Source organism: Saccostrea cucullata, unplaced genomic scaffold, assembly GCF_032062105.1.
Source record: "Saccostrea cucullata isolate Sc308-1 unplaced genomic scaffold, CSIRO_AGI_Scuc_v1 ctg315, whole genome shotgun sequence".
In the NCBI taxonomy this organism is placed as follows: Eukaryota; Metazoa; Mollusca; class Bivalvia; order Ostreida; family Ostreidae; genus Saccostrea; species Saccostrea cuccullata.
In genome coordinates, this window is record NW_026930873.1 from 131423 (window position 1) to 154483 (window position 23061).

The 23061-nt window shown below is 32.3% G+C and overlaps 1 protein-coding gene across 6 annotated transcripts in view; it reads right to left on the bottom strand.

Moving 5' to 3' along the window:
* LOC134230371 (neuronal calcium sensor 2-like) overlaps positions 1-22777 on the bottom strand; it is a 42545-nt gene extending 19768 nt beyond the window's left edge. Inside the window, exons 1-3 of one of the 6 annotated variants that reach the window (XM_062712132.1) lie at positions 22511-22777; positions 18268-18382; positions 7576-7642 (exon numbers count right to left, since the gene is read on the bottom strand). The gene's annotated coding sequence lies outside the window, so the exon portion shown is untranslated. Of the gene's footprint in view, positions 1-7575; positions 7794-13482; positions 13665-13826; positions 13935-14641; positions 14935-18267; positions 18383-22510 lie in introns of those variants that run through there. The other 5 variants (XM_062712131.1, XM_062712133.1, XM_062712135.1 and 2 more) reach the window with 5 other exon arrangements.
* Positions 22778-23061: the final 284 nt, after the last annotated feature.

Below are 23061 nucleotides of genomic sequence, written 5' to 3' on the forward strand. Positions count from 1 at the left end.
GCCAATCATATATCATTTTTTGAAGATTGCGTTTAATGACATTTTATTCTGCTAAGCACTTGTCAATTAATATTCTTTAGGACAATTACTGCACTACAATGAAATAATGACTGCTTTTACATGTGTTTGAAAATCTTGATGCAGCAATCATTCCATTGCTGTGGCACAATACACCCATTGGGACTTAGCAAATTATGTACCAGTTCCCTTTTGTATAGTGACCCTACATAAGCTAAAAGCCTTTTTTTTTTTTAGAATGCATTATTTCATCTTTTCTATTCAAAATATGTCCAAACCAGGATACTTTTCTATCCATGTATTTTTTTCATTAACAACCTTAATTCTGAGATCTCCATTCTATAAGTTTAACATAATAAAAAGTTTGCTGCTATTGGTGCTCAAGATTAAAGAAAATGTTATTATCAATGTGATGTATTTTTAATACATGAACTACGCTCTGCTCTAGAACCTGTACTTTAGCATACTAGAAAATAATAATTAAAGGAGAGAGAAAAAGAGAGAGATAGACTCAGACAGACAGTCAGAGAAACACAGAGAGAGAGAGAGAGAGAGAGAGAGAGAGAGAGAGAGAGAGAGAGGAGAAAGAGAGAGAGAAACTTTTTTATCATGATCATGTTTCACATTCTGTGAGAAGATCTACTTTGAGTACCAATATACATGTATCTTATCTCTAGACCTTGACCTTGGAGTTTGACCTACTTTTGAAAAAAAAAAATTAATCTTTTAAATTAAACTTTTTTATCATGATCATGTTTATGCCACCATAATAGATTTAGAGGCATACAATTTTTGGGTTGTCTGTTAATCTGTTTGTTTGCCCTAAAAGAATTTAACCTTCCACATTACTTTTGAATGGTTGATGTTTGGGCTTCCATATTTCACATTCTGTGAGAAGACCTACTTTGAGTACCAATATACATGTATCTTATCTCTAGACCTTGACCTTGGAGTTTGACCTACTTTTGAAAAAAAAAAATTAATCTTGGCCAAAACGTTTGAACTGTTAAAGCTAGGAGTTTTACATTTCACATGCGTATTCCTTGTATCCAGATTTTTTTTTAAAGATATTAACTTTTTACCTTAAGGCCTTGACCTTTGAGTTTCACCTACTTTAGAATAAATTTAACTGACTTTTATATATCATATTTGTATTTTTTGTGACAAGACCTTTTAGGACGTATACCAACATTTTTGACCTCATGGCCTTGACCTAGCTAGGAGTTAACCTGCATTTGAAACTTTAATCTTGCCTATAACTTTTGAATGGTTGCCACTGGGGGCTTTCATATCTAGCTTGAAATAAATTATGCCTTTATTGTGACAAAAACTTTGTTTTGGTACCATTATTTTTTTCCCCATGACACTGACCTTCAATCATGACCTCTTTTTGGAAAAAACCACCTTTGCCATATATTTTTGGAATGGTTGGAACTTACAGGGCTGTTATATTTTACATGCAAATTTCTTATGAATAGATCTTTCTCCTATAAGTATCAATATTTTGAACTCTTGATCATGTCCTTGGAGTTTGACTACATTTAAAACACTTGCACTTTGGCCTTGAGCTTCCATCATCTGTTTTACAAACATTTAATACAAATGAAATTATGTGAGCAGACTTTCAAATAATTACAATAAAATAGAGTTCTTTGGGGGAATTGAGTTAAAAAATGACGCAAATGGAAAATATCATCTGAAACATTAAGTGACAAACTGAAATTTCCCACTATTAATATCACAAAAATATTCCAATGCAGCATTTCCATCATTTCAAATTCAAATACAATATGAATATTCATAAAAACCCTTTGGGTGCTTTTAAAGATAATCTATAAAATTTAGAAATCAAAATATTATCAATGACAGTAAGATTTATGGGTTCTGGGATGCCTCAAAATGAAGTGCCTCATAAACACAACATTCTGAATAGGTCCTATATTTCTACAGGTACAGAAATTTAAAATCAGCTTTAAAAGATTTATGAAAGTTTACTGAAATTTTTTTACCGAGCTTTTTAGAAAACAAGATGTGTTAGAGAAACACTGGTGCCCCTGTATGGCAGCTTATGGCTAGGGTTCAATTTTCTCGAATGCATGTCAAATTCAAAGGTCAAGGTCAAAAGGTCAAGAGTGTTGGTACCCACAGGTCAGTTTTTGTTACAAGGATTATACGTCTATGAAATATGAAAGCTCTTGTTCTAACTTTTCAAAAGTTATGGCCAAGTTTCAAGTTTTTTAAAAAGTGGGCAGACTCTAAGGTCAGGGTCAAAAGGTCACAAATATTTATACCCACTGAAAGGTCTTGCCACAATGAATACACATGTGAAGTATGAAAGCTGTATAAGCTTCAACTGTTCAATAGTTATGGCCAAGGTTATATGTGGTATTATGTTGTAAAAGTAGGACAAACTCAAAGTCAAGGTCAAGAGGTCAAATTTGGTGGTACCCAAAGAAAGGTCTTGTCATAAGGAATACACCTGAGAAATATGAAAGCCATGGCCCCACCCACTCAAAAGTTACTAAGTTTAAAGGTTTAAGTTTTTGCGGACATTTTTTAACAGGCAGGCAAACAGACAGACAGACATACAGGGCAAAAACTATGCACCCCTGTAAACTGTTTACGGGGGCATAAAAATCTTGTAAAATTTGATGTCTATCATATAGCTATATTTATTATAAAATTTTGGATCAATGTAGTTTGATTAATTGTTCTGCTTAATCAACATAATCCTAATGAATGTGCCAATTAGATTTATTTATATACAAATTTATGATTTTATAATGTTCATCAATTAAACATGGAATAAAAAATTTATACTCTTAATTCTAAGAACTAAATACATTAATATGTGAATGACCAATCTGCAAGTTTGTCTTGATCTTGTCAATAAAGGCCTGACAAATTTAAAAGTACTGTGTCTTTCTGGTGAATGCTATTTAAACCAAACTCCCATACTGCACCTTAAGCTGTATAAATTAATACCAATATCTGCACCTTTTAATTGATAAGGAACCTCGTGATACTAAGGTATCAAGTTATTACATTGTTTATCTTGGAAATTTTATGCTTCTTGCACAAGTCTTGAAGCAAAAGAAAAATAAAACGGTGATAATTTGATAAAAAACATCATGCAGGTCTGTTGGCAATCAACAAACCTATGCAGCCCAAGTCAAGCACACTGCCAATTATCCAACTTCTCTACTGCAGTTTATTATGGATTATCTTCTGATTCCAGGTATAAAACATGCAAAATTTAAATAAATCTAACCTTCAGGAGAAGAATTTATCAAGATTTCAGGGTCTTATGTCTGACAACAGCCCTGAAATATGTATCGACAACATAAAACTGTCTAGTTATCTACATAAATGATAAAAATGTTTGGGATTAGTAATGACTTATATAACCAAAATGTTGTAACACTCCTGAAAATTATTATTTTTATAACAATTATACTTTTCCAAAATAGCTTACATTTCTGCCAGAAAAATGAAGATGGACAAGAAATATGGACATGAATGCCCCGTCAAGGGTATACCTCAGGTATGAATAATTCAGAATAAAAATTTGTATAAGTGTATGAAGTCTGATAAGCAGAGCTCTCCCCCCTCCCCCCTTAAAAGGGGGAGAGAGGGCTATACATTTTTGCAGCTAAGAAAATTTCTGCATGTGTGATTTCCTAGCACTTTAGATCAATTGAATTTGATAGCTCGAATACCCTGGATAAGTCCAAACCACTTACTCTTAATAAGTATTTTACCCTCTAAACCTTCATTTCTATGGTATCTTGGAATTTTTTTTTCTCACTGAGTTTGAGATAGGAAGGTTTGACTGTATTTAAAACAATAAATCCTTTAGTTACATAAGGAAAACAAGGATCAATTGAAGAGAAACATAAACATGTAGTGGCCGTAAATCTCAAGGTCTAGAAAATCTAATTGATAAATCATATGTTACAATTACATATTTTGATTTTGGGGTGGGGGTGGGGGGTGGGGGGTGTCTCTCACTTTTCTTAAATTGGGGACATTTCTTGACTGGTCTGTCTTATATAATCTTTGTCTTCTAGGTGTGACTCATACTGTTCAGATTTATATCTATGTAGATATATGGTTTCTTCAAACAAAAAAAATATATATATATCAGTAATTCAATAAGCACTGCAGTATAGATTTTTTTTTAATAAAAGCAAATATTTTTTGTATTTATGTTACGAAGATTTATTGATAATGTCAGGTACTAATTTATTTGTTCATCATTCATCAAATTTTAAGTGGTTTCTCCAGGAACATAATTGCTTTTTCTAGTTATCAGTTATAAATATAGGAATAAGGAACCTCAAAATATTAGGACAAAGCAATAGAAAGAATGTAAAAAAAAGATCTTAAATTATAATAATCATTCTAGCACACATGAAAGAAAATGTGAATTCAGAGGTTGTTGAACTTCACAATTTTTTTTTATATGTGTAATTATCACAAAGTGAATAAATCTTCTTATTCATGTACTGTAATACAATGCCTGACTTATTCCAAGTATACAGATATTTAGTATTTCATGGTTCAACTGCAATAACAATTAAAGTATCATGTACCAGCATGGGTATAAATAAACGATCATGCTCAGCAACTTCTTCAAATATCAAGACTCTATCACCTTGTATAAAAATTCTGTGGACTTTTCCATAATCTTTTTGTCCATGTCCAGTTAAAAGCTTTTTTATTATTTTAATTGTATACAGATTCCCTTTTCTGATAAAGGGAAAGATGGTGTTAGAATTCACGGCCATTACACAAAAGGGGAGTAACTCTTCATTTAATGGCCTTGAAAGTAAACTAAATGGTGCCTTAGAGCACTACTCCCATCATTTAATGATTAACATAGGGTGGACAATGAAAACAGGACAATGAATTTAGAGTACAACATAAATCAAAGGCTAAAATATTGAGGTCGAGGTATATTTATCAAAATATTTTATCAGTATAAAAATCTGAGCACAATAAAAACTTAAAACAAATGAATTTAAAACAAATTAACATAACAATTAAACTTAAATTGCTTTCTCCAAACATAGGTGTTGGGAATTAAGATAATTTTATGCTACATTCAACACCTTCTGAAAGATAAAATCTGTGTGTAAGGACTTGTTTTCAAGTACATTAAGATTTTATGGTCCAATTTTGTCAGTTGACAAAACTCTCTTTTGACCCCAACCATAACCCAAAAGAACCTTTCTAGCCATCATAAAACAATTCTCAATCCATTTTCAACCACACATGAAAATCTTTCTATGATATCATGATCCCCCTTTAACACATTTTTACACTGTCATTACTCATTAAGTAGATTACTACAAATTTTCCCATGGTCAATGACCCAGGATAGGGATATACAGGTAATCCTATATCTCCCGACGTTTTGTAATTTCGGATTTGAGATTTATCCAAATCACAAGTGTTTGGGATTCTTGTTATCACGTTTTTACCTAATTTTAAGTTTTTTTTTAACGACCCTCTCTCCTTGGCTGGTGGCTTCTGCCAAATAACAGTAAGACAGGAGTGTTTTTTTTTTAAACAGTAGAATATTTTCTAATGACTTTAATAATTTTTTGGAATCATACTTTGATCATCCATTTTAAAATGGGCATAGTCATGGGAATACAAAGGGTGGGCTATGGAAAAACTTATCCAGTAAGTGAGAAAGAGTAAATTAGAGAAGATACATATACCATTTGGCTTTTGTCACCCACGTTCCACAGTGGTTTGAGAGTCTGCTCTAACATCATGGAGTAAGATTAGTTGATCCTTAGGTCACATGTTTGAATCCCAATTCAAGATTTTTCACTCAAAGAGAGATGTACCCATATACCAGTGAATTTAGACCTTTACTCTGCACTCAGGGTCATTGAGCAGTGATGGATCTTTATCCTGCAAAGACCTACTGTGACAAGGGGCCTCTCTTCAGAATGACTCACAACTTTCACTTCAAAATGCCAAGTGCTTGGTGAAGGAACAGTTGTACAAACTTTTAATTGACTTAGGACAGTGGCGGTCATGATTCAAACACACGACCTTCCAATCGCAGAGCAAGCGCTCTACCGACTGAGCATAACCTTGAGAAATGTGCATGAATATACATGTACACACTCCACTGATTACATTAGTTTTGCAATAGGCATCTTTGAATCTCAAACTATAACCATTAATCATATGTATTTTAAAATTAATGTGTAACATGTAAGAACAAGGGTGACTGAGATAACTGTTTCCAACATTTGTAATACATATAATTGTTTCCATTAATGACATGTCTCCAGTGTGATTCAGCTTTCTTCAGGGTATGTTATGATACTCAATATTAATGTAAATATATTCTTCCCTCATGGGGTCATAATTATACCTAGACTCACATTTTCTGTAAATTCTGGGGGTAGAAAATGCTGATTTCTTGGATTCAATGGATTGCCACTGTATGTCTTCAATGCACCTCAGGTACATTGTGACAAATTCTACAGAAAAATCCTGACCATATTCCCTTCATAAATTTATCCCACCAACAACAATTAATGTCTATAGTTTACAATGTAATTATCTTTATGACAAATTGAGAGAACTTATTCAAATATATATTACCACGCAGTCTATATAAAAATTCTTTCAGTCTTTTTTATTTGTTCTTTATTCTTAAAATATAAAGAACAAATTCTGTGTTTTCAAACAATAAAAATTATTAATTGTCAGTTATGTTTTTGGGGGGGTAGTTGGGTGAGGAGGCAATTAAAGTTCATAAATTAGAAAAAAAGCTTAACTAAATATTTCACTTACCTAGTTCATTAATTCAAATATTTTCACTGGCATCCATTGTATTTTAAAATAAATTCTTGTCCAAAAACCATTTAATTCATATTCACTTTACATCCACAAATCTTTTTTTAAAATGAATATTAAGCCAGTTGACACTTTCTTCTTAGAAGGTAATGAATTACACCACAACCAAAAATATACAAGATGTTTAATAAAACATAGCATACAACCTCCCAGTTCATCACACCTAAATAGTATGTCCTTTTCTAACGAAGGTATGAAAACAATTGAGTTAATTAGCATGCACGACAAGAGCTCCATATAATCCAGCAAATAAATATATCTAACGAGGACATCGTAACAATTTAGTCAATAAAACTAACAATATATAATCACATTTGTTCCCAGATAGGAAACAACGAATCGGTACCCTAGACTAAACCAGCATGTACAAACAAGTGATCTATAATAATATGACATGTGCTAATGTAACAGAATTAAATAGACAAATATTGTATTAACTCTAAGGGCAGCATTAAGGACAATATTGGTACTGATGAAAGTAAAGCTTTTGTGAATTTTTCTCTACAGCTATAGAGCAAGACTTTTTAAAGACCAAACAGGAATGCAATTTGTTCATTCAACAAAACAGCAGTGCAATTAATTAACAAATCTTTATGTACTGCTTCACTGCAGCTAATTTAGCTTTTTTGCATTTCTACATAAATGCATAATATAAGAAATGTTCCTTACCTGTGTGTGAAGTCAGTCAAAAATGTTCATGAACCCTATCCCCTCAGATTCTGTAAAACACATAAAACTTAGTTAAAATGTTATCGGTTGAGTGGCGACACGGTTTCTTTCCAATGGTCACACCTCACTATCTTCTGTAAAGTCAATGTGTGAACACATCGGGAATCAAAAGATGTTCCCTCTAATAAAAATCTACAAGAAACTTATCAAATCTGCTCAGAATTGTGAAACTGCCCCCTAGCTATATGACACTTGCTTTCTGATTTAATCATACATAATTACAGTGTCATAACAAATTTTCTTCAAATGGGTGTGAAAAAGTGATAGTACTAGTTTGACTCAAACCTAACCTAACTTTAGCACAAGCATTTTGCAATCTTAGGAGGTTGATTATTTTTTTATTGATCAATCAAGAATTTCCTAACAATCAATCAATGGACCACCTTCTGGGAACTTTATCACTGTCAAACAGCCAATTATAGTTATCTCCCCTTAAAGAGAATATTTTCTTCTTTTACAAGTGTTATCTGCAGTTCAAGCAATCTCAATATCCATTAAATTCCTTATTCTATTTGTATTCAATAGTTACTTAATTAAGAATACTGACTCACAATTTTCAGCAGTTAATTATTAAATCAATTTTTTTTTCATATGCGGTATTCTGTAGTGAGAAATTTCTGAACTGATTAATTTAATCCCCTTAATTAAGATTAATGAGTGTCAACTTTATTCACTTAATTTCTCTCTCTCTCCATTTGTGCTAATGAAATTATCTGATTAGAATCATTGTATATGTCTCGGTGCCATGAGTAAAAAAGATTTCCTCCATTACATAACAATTAATCTGATCAAGGGAATTACAAGTTGCTTGATTGTTCAAACCATGGGGTCTAATTTTTCTCTTTTTTTAAGTAAAACTCAGATGATAAAATTCATTAGTTTACAACATGATTGCTTGCACAGAAACATTTTCAAAAAACAAGTGATCTTCCCTTTAGATAAAGTACACGTTCCAAAATAAACGATCACCATCCGGGATTTGGGAGGACATTTTCTTCAGAAATTTTATATCTAGTAATGATCTAAATTGTAGTTTCATTGGTGGCCTAACATTCTAAGGTCTATGAAGATGTACTCCTGATAAAGGCAAATAGAAGTGTGCCTAAATGATAAGAGTCCAGATCCAGCTTTTGACTGGTTTTACTCATGCAGCCAGCAACAGAACATGCAAATGTGCATGCAGACTTCCATCTCGGAGGACATCATCTTCGTTAACCTATTTAGGTTGTACTTGATACTGGGATCAATCAAAAACAAATATTCCAAGTCCCCCTCAATTTCTTAGTAATGGAATTGAAAGCTCAATATCCGAAAAGAATTTTTTTCAAAGAATGAGGAAGTACAAGAACTTAATTCTGCTCACAATTCATTTACTTTGCTTTCAATTTTGGCACTCAGATTTTGTCATAGAAAGAACAATTTTTCAAATTTAACATGCAACCCCATTTTAAAACTATCTACTTGGAAAAAATAAAAGGAATACTGAGTTGGTCATAGTGTCCTCAGTGGGTTACAATGCTCACACAGGTCACTCACATTTCCTTTACATCCCTTTTCCAGAATTGAGCAACTTACCAGTAAATGTTCTTAGCAAACATGATTATCTTGATCTTCTTTTTTTTTGTAGAGAAAATTTTTTTTAGCATCAAAACCTATGAAATTTTAAAATACTATTGTGGCATAAAATATGCCACATATTCAAAACATCGACAACATTCAAGATGTAAATTATATTAATCTAAATAACTTGGGCCCTGATGTTGCTGAGAAAAGCTTTTTTAATATTTTTTTTTCCTATGTAAAGGTCCTCCATCCATCTAGTCATGGCTCATGATTTAAACAAAGAATCAAAAATATCAATTCTGATTAATGCTGCCCCTTGTTGTATTTGAGAAGAAAATACATTATTTCAACTACTTTATCAAAATATTTTTTTTCTCTGCAAAACTTCCTTCTTTGGACCTATCCTAGTTTGAGGGGGGCATAATTTGAACAAAACTAAATCAACACTACGCACCAATTTGACTAATTGGGGAATGGTGTTTTTGAAGATGAGAAAACAAAGATCAAGTTTGAGAACAGTGACAGGCCAAACCCTTAATTATGTCTAAATTCATTTGTCCAGTAGGAAGAGTAATGTTTATTGGCTGAGTAACGGAATTGGTATAGCTGATTCTCTAACTGAATTTGAACACAAACAATCAATACGGGAGAAGGACGCAGGACAGATGTCTTATGTCAAATAGAATGAATTACTTCTACATACACTTATAACCATCTTGTTGGAACTTTTGTCACATTTCAAAAGGAATTCCAATGCTAGCTTGGTCATAAGAGTGTTAAACTTCTTAATTAGCTAATGTCTACTAACTCTTAATTATTGGAGGACTCTTTAAATATTGATTGTTTTATACTGATACATGTACAGTTATTTGACCAGTTCTGAATAAGAAACGGATAAGGGGTTGCTATGAATATACGAGGCATTATTTCAAAATCTTAAGTTTTTTGTCAAGGTAGTTCAATGACTTGTGGAATTAAATATTGTTTCATAAAAGTTCAGCCTTCCCTCCGAAAAATTTATTTCGTAAGTTAACATAGGTGTTCATTTTACCAGTTACGAATAAGCCGACGAGTTCCGAATACCCTAGCGGTACCCATTCAATTCAACCCTGAATTGAAAAATATACATCCCACACATTATCCATTGGCATGCCTAAGAAAAGTTAAATTAATTGCTTACCAATAAGTTATTTGTATTTCCAAAGGATAAAGAGAAACTAGGGGTACTGTGAACACTGAGCTCACTTTAATGATACCCCATGCCTCCTATATGATTATTATGACAAAGTCCATGTTTTGCTCTAGCTAGGAGACCCGACTTTGTGTCAGATCAAAAAAATATAATGAGATCACATGTACAATGTTATAAAGAATCTATAAAAGTATCATTAAATCTTATTCAGTGGAATAGAGGAATTGTGGATAAGAGATGGATATACCCTTCAATATTAGAAATAATGGCTGTATCCATGTAATGCTAAGGGAGCCAGAATTATGTGCCAGATCAAAAAATAAAATAGAAAAGGTACTTTGGCACTATTTAACAAAGATTCTGGAAAGTCTCATTAAATTATGTGAAGCCTAATTAAATTTCATTCCGTGGTAAAAGAGGAGTTGAGATTAAGAAATGGGTACCCCAAAGCGTATCAGACGGACGGATGTACAGCTAACTGGATGGACATACAGACAGATGGATGGACAAACATTCCATCACTATCTCCCCTTCCCCCTGCTTTTCAAGCGGGGGTATAAAAAGTCACGTTTACATTGAAGAAAATAACGAAGAATGAATTTATAATAGTGTTTAAAATGGGTATTCAGAACTAGTAAAATGACAACAGGAAAATATTCCGACATCTTCCAGTGTTCTAAATATTTATTTTAGACAAATTTTTAGTATTTGTTAGAGTACATATCAAACTTACTTTTGATACCTAGAATGTTGTTTTATGCGAAAAATTGATGTCTCTACAGAGGTTTTTCTGCAAACTTACGCGTCACGGTGATTCAGATTTGTTGCATTTTGAAAGAATGTTGACTCTTTCAAGTACGATAAAGAAACCGAACTGACGGCAAAAAATATAAACTTCACATAATTCAAACACTCATAAATAGGTAAGCCTTCTTACCATAGGTTTCGATTTATTTCTACACCTTTGAATGTATTAATTATCAGCTCTTAAATTAATAATTATTCGGAACTGGTCAAAATTCAGAACTGGCCAAACGACTGTAGTTAAGTTGAATACACAAGATGTACATATTAAAGCTGTTTAACCTTTTATCTTAAATTTAACCTTCCCACTTATGCCCACAATATGAGAATTTTTTTTTTCAAAACAGAAACTGAAAGATCAAGGAATTTATGATTTTTAAAATTTTTTTTAGCTAAAATTTTTATATAATATTGTATGTCATCTAATAAATTCAGCTTGATTAAGAAACTAGAAATGTGTCTCTAGAAACATGAATGTTCTACCATTGAATGGAACATTTTTAAAGAAACAAGTCCTGTCCACCCATCTGTCTGTCTGTTTGTCCACAAAAACTTTAACCTTGCCTATAACTTTTGATTCGATAGTTTGATCTCTGACTTATCGCAAATCCATTCAATTTTCTCTTGTCTCTATTGCAGAATTTCAAGTGAGGTACTTCTTCAGTGTTAATAGTTTGGCTTTTAATCAAGCAGACTTAAATACCTTCAAATTAGCTGTCTGTTACATAAACTTGAAATAAAACAGCCATATATAGAGTAAGACAGAATTGGGGTAAATTTTTTTTTGCCAGCACTATTTCCACTAATGCATAATTCACCACAAAAGAACAATTACCTCCCTTGGCAATGCCTCTCGATTGACTAATAATACAGTAATACAGCTGAGTGCTGCCCCAAATCTCATTTCACTCTCAAGACGAATTGTCTGAAGACAAACTAATTGTCTAAGGACCTTTATAAGACTCACCAGATGTAGTCCTTATTAGACCATAAATAAAACGTATAGGAATGAGACATAGACGGGGTATATGCACATTATTATACCGAAACATCATAATCTTATAATTTGTACATGCTTATGAAAATTTACTCTTTGTAAAATAATATGGTAAATGCTATTAGCATGGTGACAATTCCTGTGCATTTGACACTTGGAGGCAATACTATATTGTATCAAAGAGCTAGGTCTTTGATACAACACAAAAGTCTTTGGATTTGAATGGTCACCTAAAGTATCACAATGATTTCAACATACTTGACAATTAAATATGTATGATTAGCTTGGTTCCTGCTGTCAGTTATAAGTGAGAAAGTGTGCCTTGGTCTACAGCGTAGGTAAGATTGTTAGCCGTTTACATGAGGAAACAAAAGAGCATACATATAACACGCCTGTCAGCTGTCTTATGGTGGTGTTATAGTGCTTTGTAAATTGATGAAGTTCAAATTGGTTTCTTCAGCTTTCTCCATGTCCAGATCCCCCTAAGGCATTCACACTAATAAGAACATATATCTCTAAATGTTATTTTGAAGGAAAATACTCAGAAACTTTTTATCAATAGGCAATTTTTATGCCCCGCCATGTGAATATGGCCTTCATGGCCGTGGCATATAGAGTTCGTCATGTCCATCTTCTGTCCTTCCATCCTTTTGTCCTTCTCTTGCACTTGGCATTTAGCTCAGTTCATTAAGCTCAGCTTTATGAAACCGTTTAAGATAGTGTTATCAATCTTCATATTCTGATACATGTTTGATGTCTTTCAAGTGCATCAACAATTTTTGATCTTGACATTTCTTTTGACCTTGACCTCACTTTTTCTTAAACTAAAGTTTAGCTCAGTTTTAAAGAAATCCTTATATTATATTATAAGTGAAATCAAATATGCTGATACAAAATGATGAGAGCTATTCAACTGCATCATCATTTTTTGACCTTGACATATAATGACATTATGTTAAGCACTTAAAATGTATGATACTTGTAAACAAATCAGATCTATGTGTACTTCGATGTTTCGAATAATTTCTTGCATTGGTTATTAGTAAAAATTTTTGCAATTAAAATTTTTTCTAACCTTTCTATGTTTTGATAAAACTTTACATTTTACTATAATATCACATTAGTCAAGTCTCGAAATGCAAGACGAAAGCCATATGAAGACAAATATGAAGAATGATACATGTATTTGATTTTAATCACCTACAATTGGGCATTCTAATGATAATTTATTTTTTTAATCTGCTAACAGGTTATGAGAACGCAGAATCTCCTGCTTTTAAAATTAACATACAAAGACAAAGGAACAATCATCAGTGAAATACTTGGGAATGGTGTTCCCTGGAACCATTAAACTTCCATTATCCATGAAGGAATCATTAATGCCGCCATGTCACAGTTCTTTTTAAATAAATGGCAAATCTACATGCAACCTGAGATGCAATCTTAGACCCAGCAAGAGAAAGTGTCAGCAACTTCTAGGTAAATAAATGTACATAGCAATATATCAGATGACACATTCATTCTGAATCCTGGGCAGCAAGTTTAGATATGGTCTTCTGCAAGAAATCTATCTATCTTTCAACACACCAATTTCTCTACAAAGCAGGTATGGCAGTTAGGATCAAAACAACAAACCTCTGCGATCTGGAACCCTTATCAATCAAGAATTCCAAAACAAATTCATTTCTTGTGTTGGAGATCTCTGATGGCTCAGACAGATTTCTTTCTTATTTTTTTCCTTGCCTATGATGTTTTTCATGACTCACTCCCGCCAGACAGACAAAAGCAGCACTAGGTAAACAGAGTACACAGCTCAGAACCTTTCATCATCAGAATTAATTAATTAAGACTGAAATCATGTACCAGTAAGTGGATTCATATACCCCCATAGAAAAAGAACAGAATTCCTATTTAATAAGGGTATTATATATATAGTGAGCAAAATGAAATGCCCCCTCACTTGAGATTCAATTTTTTTTAAGAGAAGTAAAAAAAAAAAAAGAATCACAAATTGAACCTGACATTGAAAAGAAATTTGTTAGGAAAGCCTGAATTCCAGATGATTCGTAGAAAGAAAACCAAGAACTTCAAAGAAAAAAAATCTTTTTCTGTCCAATACGACCACCCATCACAACTCACTATGTCTGGCATTTTCAAGGATTTTAACTAGGCTAAAAGACATAAAAAATAATCTGATTTTGTCTTATAAATTCATTTTACAAAATTAAAAACTAAATTTAAAAAAGTCTTCATTTATTGTATATTTTGCTGTTTGATAACTAGTACTTATTAAGCCAGCTATAGGTTCAAAATTGTACACTGTCATTATCCTAAAAGTTTAAAATTTAAAAAACAAGAAAATAATTTACTTAAATCTGTTAACATTTAGCCTCAAATTATTAATATTAAACAAGATTCTTCAAAACTATATACCTAACTGTAAAACTAACCTTTTCAAATTATAACCTGATTCCTTTTTGCAGCTCACAAATCGTGATAGAAAAATTGCTCCCTCACAATACTTGTATATTAATATCTTTACACTTGGTTGTATAATTCTCTTCTTTAAAAAAAATGGAATTAGCATTTAAAATCACTTCCCATAGTGAAAAAATCCTAATCATCACCCATTTCTTTGAAAAACAGCTTTTATCTTTCACAAATGATTGGAGTTGCGCGTGCCTGCATCCGTAGCTTTGGCAGGCAGTTGAACTTAACAAGATGGTAAATACTCCATAAGCTTCCCTTTTATTTCTACCTACAACAAATATATCCCCCAATGCCTAAAAAACATGAAAAAATTTTTTAGCACTTTGCTGATCATAAAAGTTTACCTTTTGCTCACCTTGTCTCTGAGACAGGCTATCCTCTTTCCAAGATCTTGTGAAATTATTGATAAAAATAAACTATCACTATACTAAATAATTCATAGTGACCTTCATCTCTGACTGTTTCTAACAGTACTTTATAATGTATAAACAACATAATATGAATTTATTAAGAAATCTTTTTTTCTGTATTTATCTGGATAAGATTGCATGGGTTTCCTTTTTTTTCCCAATTATTATTTCCCTGCAAAGATGGGATGATGCAAAATGTTGACAACATATGTTTTCACAGATAAAATCATTATTGAGTCAATATTCTATCAAAACAAAATTTTTTGAGTACCCTGCTTTGGAACTTAAAAAAAACCTAAAAGCTCCATCACCAAAAATGCCACAAATTTTGTTTTCCAAAATCTATCAAGAAAGATATAATTTTCATTAAGTTAATTTCATCTGCAGGTAATGAAATTAAGCATTAATTGGTATGAATAAATGATAAAGGTACCAATAAGTAACACCACACAGCTAAAACACATTCTCCAAGAATGTGTGTGACATTCAATTCATGTCAAGAAACATTAAGCCATAGTTTGTTTTTTCTTTAAGACCCCTCACTCTTAAATCATCATCCTTTATTGTCAATACACTTGAAAGTGGGCGTCTGGACTCTCGATAGATTTTTTTTGCCCCCCGTCCAAAGAAAAGTAACAAAAATCAATCTGATAAAGTGCTATCCAGTCAGTTTTGAAGATCTGCGGGATGGGAGAAGTCGTGTGGAGCAGTCGCCTTGTATCAATAGCGATCCAGGAACACAGTAACGTTATTACTAATGCTCACCTACCGGAATTATGTAATTAATCAGAGCTAGATTGATTTTTAAATGGTAGAAACAAAGAAATCAATGATTTTTTTTTTCACAAGATTGTGCTTTGCTTCAAAACTGCATTAAGTAACCTCAGCATGTGATTTTCTTCCCATCCAGCAGTTTGTATCTTAAACTTGTTTGAAATTTGTTCATGCTTTGTCACACTACTCAAAGCTGCAAAATACATCAGAGATAATTAAAAAATTACATCATTCTAGGTACAGGAAGGAAGTCTACATATGTTTCTATGATTCATTCAGATTAATATATTTTGTTTAATTAAAACAATGAACAAATATAATAGCTAGGATAACAGTTTTCATGTTAGCACTCAATGCATATGACATAATCCGATGAAGTCTCTTATGGGACTGTAGCTCAACTGGTTCAGAAAACCTTTTTTGTGTAACTTGAATCTTTCTCTATATTAGCAATTATTACGGTTATTTAATTGAAAATCAACTACCGGTAATCTAGAGTGTCACAATGGGACCAATACTTACTGACTGGGATGGCTGGAGATAAGAATAGACTTTATAATAGTGTGATTGGAGGGCATTTTATTTCCAAACATTACACCTACTATTGAAAATGTTCATTGAAAGGCATCCCCCCACCCTCACTTTTTGTTGCAGTATAGTCAAATCACGGTAATATGATAATGTATAAATAAAATTTGGTTATGAAAGAAGTTTGAACAAGAGAATGGGTACCCCCATTGATGGCTATCCCAGAGTGTACCGATCTTGAGAATTGCAAAGTCCATATTTTCAGTCCCCTACTGGTGAAACTGGTACCAATTACCATTGCCGGTAGGGGACTAGTACATGTATTGCTAATGCAATACTCTCAGATTGATGCTTATTCTGTTGGAAACAAATATCGGTATGATCTAAACAGAAAATATGAGGTCATCATTGGCACTTTGTAATAAAGGTTCTGTAAAAATTAAGATGCACAATCCCAATATGAAATACAGATTTTGTGAAAGTTTGATCAATTTGCAATTGGTTGTTTTTCAGGAGTTTAAAGGTGCATGGACACAGATTTGAAGTTAATATTTTCTGTATAATATTACGAATTATATATTTTAATAGCATTTCACAAAAAAATATATTAAAAATTTTATCTCATCTAAAAGTTATTAAAACTTAAAATTTTTAGATGGGTTTGATTGACACAAAGTCCTTGCACTTTCACAAATTTTACTTTTAATTTCAATAATTAAGAAAAGTGGAAATCTTGTTGTGTATACGGAAAAATATTAAAACTAAAATCCAGAAAATTCAGAGTAGAAATGTTCGAAAGCAAAACATACACACAGTATATTGTCAGTCCGTGCAGTTGTGGTGAGCAGACTTTAAAACAGAACTTGACCTAGATATCTATCTGATTTATCCGTATACCAAATTTAATTTCAGTATGTGCAACGGTTGCAAAGAAAATGAACGGAAACTAAGTGGACCGACAGACCAGACAGCAGCAAAGCAATATGCCCTCCCTTCTTCGAAGGGGGCATAAAAATTATTTTCAAAGCATACACTACAGTGAATTGTGACCTTTGCTTTATGTGTTAACTTTATTAAGGTATTAGAATGGAAATCAGCTTCCTATAAAATATACATAAAATGGAATTCCTTCATTGCTACCTGAGCTTATTATCTAATTACCTTGGTGGTCCTAAACATTTCCATTTTAAAACATCCATTAATTTCTGCTTGCCTTCCCCTGAAGTTTGCTATGACCTTGATTAACTTGATATACATATATGTATAGAAATTCCTGAGGTAGTTTTCCATATTGTACACAAAATTGGTTACAATGACCAAGTACTGGTGCAAAACATTTGAAAGGTAATGATAAAATATATATTCTTATATGTAAAAAAGCTGATTGAAACATTGAGTAACAATTCATTACCTGGTGTGCATTATAAGACCTATATAGACAGAAACATGTTAAACGAAAAGTGAACCTTGCATTTTACGAATTTGCATCTTCACTAATGTTAGCAACGGGTTGACAATCTGTACCAATCTAAAGGAGAAGAGCAGACCATAAACCTTTGGCTATTATAGCAAAGCTAAGTGATTTGTCAAAAATCAAGATTTGAATTTACAAAAAAATTGCTAAATGTAATGTTTCATGTACACTCTGAGATTAAATTCTAACTGTATATAATGATTCCCAATTTTCTCTGAAGCTGTACAGTATACCGCCTCTCTGAACTATTCACTATAAAAAACTATAAGATTTTTAATTCATTGATAATGGTAATGTTGATTTCTAGTTACCAGTACACTTTGTATTATAGCTTCATGAATAATCAATTTATTTCATTAACCTTAAAATATGAAACATACCTGTTGTTAAATGAATGCACCAGCATGCAGTTAACATCTCATATAGAAAATATACCTTTCTCTAGCAGGTATGAACAAAACCAAGCATCTTGATTGTATTACATGTGCACTCAGACTACGAAATGTAAAGCACAGCTGAAAAAAGTCAAACAGTGCGATGGAATTACAAGCCCAATGGATCAATTTGTCTTATTACACATAAATCTTTATTATCTGGCCCCAGCTTGTTTTTTCTATCTTAGCCATCATAACAACTATTTATCCTTGTTTATTTTTTTAGGAATTGAGTTCACTAACTCACTGTAGGGTAAGGTCTATAAAAGGAAAGGATGAATGAATTATGTCTTCATTTTTTAAAGGTGGGAGGATGATTCAGCAGTGGAAGAAATTTAAGGGCATAAACCCCTTAAGAAGTTTAATGCGGTATGTAATACTACCTAAGAAGACTTCACTGGTGCAGTTGTTGTACATAAGTATTTCAAGCTTTAGAAGAGCATCCTTAATTAAACAGCAAATTTAATATTTTTACCAAGTTCCCTTAGACAGCACAAGAGACTGTCAAATATTAGAAGAAAAAATAGGTTTGAATATTGGTAAATTTTTAAATGAAGAAAATCAATAAATATATATGTGTCTTTTGGGTGTAGTTCTGCACTTCATATTTTATATCCATACAAGCTATTTATTTTATCCATACAAGGCAGTTTAGTGTCATCAACCATTAAAAGGATAAAAGCAATGCAACACTACAACAACAACAAAAAAATCATAAATCCAGGATATTTCCTCAAGAAAGTGAAGCAGTTTCAAAAGATAAAATGTTTGGATACCCTGTTAAAAGGATGCTTTGTGCAAAATCTGGTTAATAATGACCTAGTGATTCTAGAGAGTTCAATTGAGCCTAAAATTTGAGTGAGTTAATGAAATAAAACATAATACATGTACAGTGTACATTCCCATGGTGAAACAAGTTTGTGAAAGAGTGATGATAGCTGTTGGCAATGATTTTTCAAATGCAATTCAAACTCGAAGGTCAAGAGATAACAAAAAAATGTTGCCCCCTCCAAAAAATGACTTTTCTAAATGAATATACATACTAAATTGTGAAATATGAAAGCCCATAAGCAAGAACTGGCCATTCAAAAGTTATGACAAAGACTTATGTTTTTTTAATGTGATCAAAGTACAAAGTCAAGGTCAAAAGTTCAAATTAGAAGTACCAAAGGGGGGCCTTGTCATAAAAAATACACAAGTGAAATATCAAAGACCTAGCACCAACTGTTCAAAAGTTATGGCCAAGGTTTAAGTCATTCAGAAGAAGGTCAAACGCCAAGGCCAACAAGAAAAGGTCAAAATTATTGGTATCAAAGGTATAGCCCTTGTCATAAGGAAGACTTTTGTGAAATATGAATTTAGGTCCTGGTACTTTTTTTTCATAAGTTATTGCTAAGGTTAATATTTTTTTAAAAGTGGGTTAAACTCAAAGTTCAAGGTCAAATGTATTACAAATCTATACCCACTGAAAGATATATCATACATGTTAACCTATTGTGATGAAAAAGAGGGAGATTCAGACCTCAAAAGCGGTAGCATTGCGCGCGTGTTGTTTAACGCTTTGATTATCGATATCTTTCATGTAATATACATGTATATTATAAGCCTTAAATGAAATCAGGCACCTACACTAATTAATCTTAATTATCAACAGCAATAAGAAGACAGAAACACCTTAAGTTTGACATAAATTGTACAAATTCAAATATTGTTCATGCTCATCATTTTGCTTGGATTGGCTGCTTTACTTAGCCTTTTGAAGAGTGATCTTTGGCAAAGATTTCAACTTTGCTGAAATAGCCTAGAAGCAATAATTCTGAATGTTCATTCAGTTTTTAAACAAAACAAATGATGGCATGGTTTAATCGAGATCTAAAACAAGTTCGTATCTTTCGTTATATAAATCAGATTTCCCGCGATGATCGAAAACGAAAGTAGAGATGTGCCACATGGCTTGGTTAATCGAGTGATTTCTATTGACTTTTTTGATAAAGTTGTGAGCTTCTGTGCTTTTAAAGACGATGTCAAATGTTTTCATCTAATTCTCAAAAGCTGTATCTCGTTTTTCATGGCAGGGATGTTGATTAATTTATCGTAACCAATGTAATCACTGGTAGTCTTATGTTGTTGTTGTTGTCAAATCCGTGCTTGAAATCTATGTGCAAAAAAAGCGTTTACATGATTCTGAGTCAAATCACGCGATATCTAGCGAGATTTTATGAGAGTGGCTTCAAAAATGGATACCCAAGCGAACCAAAAATACTTTAGACGCAGCTTTTGTAGAAAAGCGGTAGATTTCTGAATTAAATCGGTAGGCGGGAGATGGAGTGAAAAAGCGGTAGACTCCCGCCTAAATCGGGAGAGTTAACATGTATGGATATATATTCATGTGAAGCATAAAAGCCCTAGCTAGCACTAACTGCTCATAAGTTACAGCTAAGGTTAATTAAAGTTTGGTAAATTATTGCAAGAGTGGGTCAAACTCAAAGGTCAAGGTCAAGACCTAAAACATGTTGGTACCCAAAGAGAGGCCTTGTCACAAGGAAAAACACAGGGAAATCTGAATGCCATAGCCCCCGACCAATCAAAAGTTATGGGCAAGATTTTGCAGACAAACGGGTAAATAGACAAACAGACAATGCTAAGTGCTCAATACAAGAGTTCAAGAAAAAAAAACATTGACACTAAAAGACAATTCTTTATCTTATACCATCCAGTAAAATTATTGTTTTTGATGTTACAAAGTATGTACCTCTCTCTGTTAACTAGTGTTAAGGTGAATGACCTAAAAACCTGTAGAAAAGATGAAGTTCCACTCTGATGAATTTAATATGCCTATTAGGACATTTTATGAAATTCTGTGGCCCCATCAAATTTGAATCTATTATAAAAGGGGTTTATGTGACAACAATTACTCCAGTATTTGGATGAATATGAATAACATGAATTCTTCTATAAATTGTCACCTACTGACTTCAAAAAAAAAGTGCCAAGTCATGCTCAATTATGAAATAGTAGGTAACAGGAAAAAGTGTAGTCCCATATAACTTTTTTATTACCTACACATCTAGCATTTAGAGATTAATTTATCTCAAATAGTATCTAAACCAATGTAAAATGGTATTCAAACCAATCTAAAATGGCATCTAAGCCAATTTCAAATGGTATTCAGTCCAACCTAAAATGGTATTCAATTTCCTTAATAATAGTGCTTCATGAATTGATAGTGATATGCAATTTTAATAATCTCAACATCCTTGCTAATAATGCCAATATTGAATATTTAATAAAATATTCTGCTTATATTGTATACAATGCATGTAGAATCTTTGTTTGACAACTGAATGCTCAATGGATGCTGTATTTGACCTACATTTTATGCTTGAGTGACTCTGGTTATAAGAAGAGTGTTTAATTAAGTGATATCTCTAGCTTACCAATGTTAATTTTGATTTTTTTCTTCAATGTAGTATTGAATTATTTTTGATAATATTTCTACAGGGTGTATCTATCCTATTAGAACAACAGTACATCTGCTAAATTAATCATATCTACATAAATTTTGAATTTACCAACAAACAAACAGAAAAACATAATTTTTAAAACATATCTTTTAATTTCTCTATTTATCTTCTCACCTAGAAGTGATAATTTTCAGAAAGGAATTTATAACTAATTTTACTTGTTTTCACCTTTTTCTACAAAACATGTATCCCCCTTCCCAAAGGTCATATAGTACATCATTGCATAAATTATATGTAAAACTTCTATCCTACTTTAACATGTTAAATAAAAGTTAATTTTGAGAATTACAGATTGCTTTTTCACATATCATAGAGGATTATTTCTCGGCAGGATATTACAAACGTGGAAAACTTAAAATGCATTGCCGATAAATACAACATGATTTAGTTTTAAAAGACAAACAACTTGCAGCATTAAGACATATATAGACAAGTAAATGTGTTAATCTTCTTGTGGACAATTTTAAACAAATAAATCACAAAACATGTACCACCTTGAGTTCTCCAAATTCTACTGTTATTCTGAACTTTATCAAAATTCGTTGCTGCTTCATAAGCCATTATCTTCAAGGTGGTACTATTATCTTTATATAAACACACCTGTCTTTGCTAAAAATAAGCCATTCCTATAATTTTTTGGCCATATAAATTTAAAGATTGTAAAGAAACTAAAAACAAAATCTACCTGTTTTTCCTTTATGGGTGGTATCACATTCGCTTTAATTCCTCCTCTGTTTGCCCTGTGGACTTCTCAAATAAATTTGTGTTCTCCCATATAACCTCAAAAGTTTACACCTGAAGAAAAAAACAAATCACTTCAACACCTTAGACATGCTCCCATCAGTCTGAATTTGTTGTTAATTACTGCTGTCAGTTTGAGGTGAAAATTATAGAATCTCCGGCATGTTTACATATCACCCTAAGATATGGGTGTTTTATTGAAACCAACAGCTGTAACTCATTAGGATCGGAGGTAGTGAAAAAGAGGCACTTGAAAGAGTCCTACTTAATGTTTGTTGTATGTTAACTTGCTGACAAATGGCTGCAATTCAGAAGTCATAATAACAGGTGCATCTGCACCTAATATAGGATATTGGTCCTTTAATTACTATCCCATTTGTACAAAAATATCTGTACAGATACATCAACATTAGGATATATTGGGAGACATCAATTTCTCTTCTATAAATATTGAATAATGCTAATTATTATACTTCTGTTAAAATGTTTCCTATA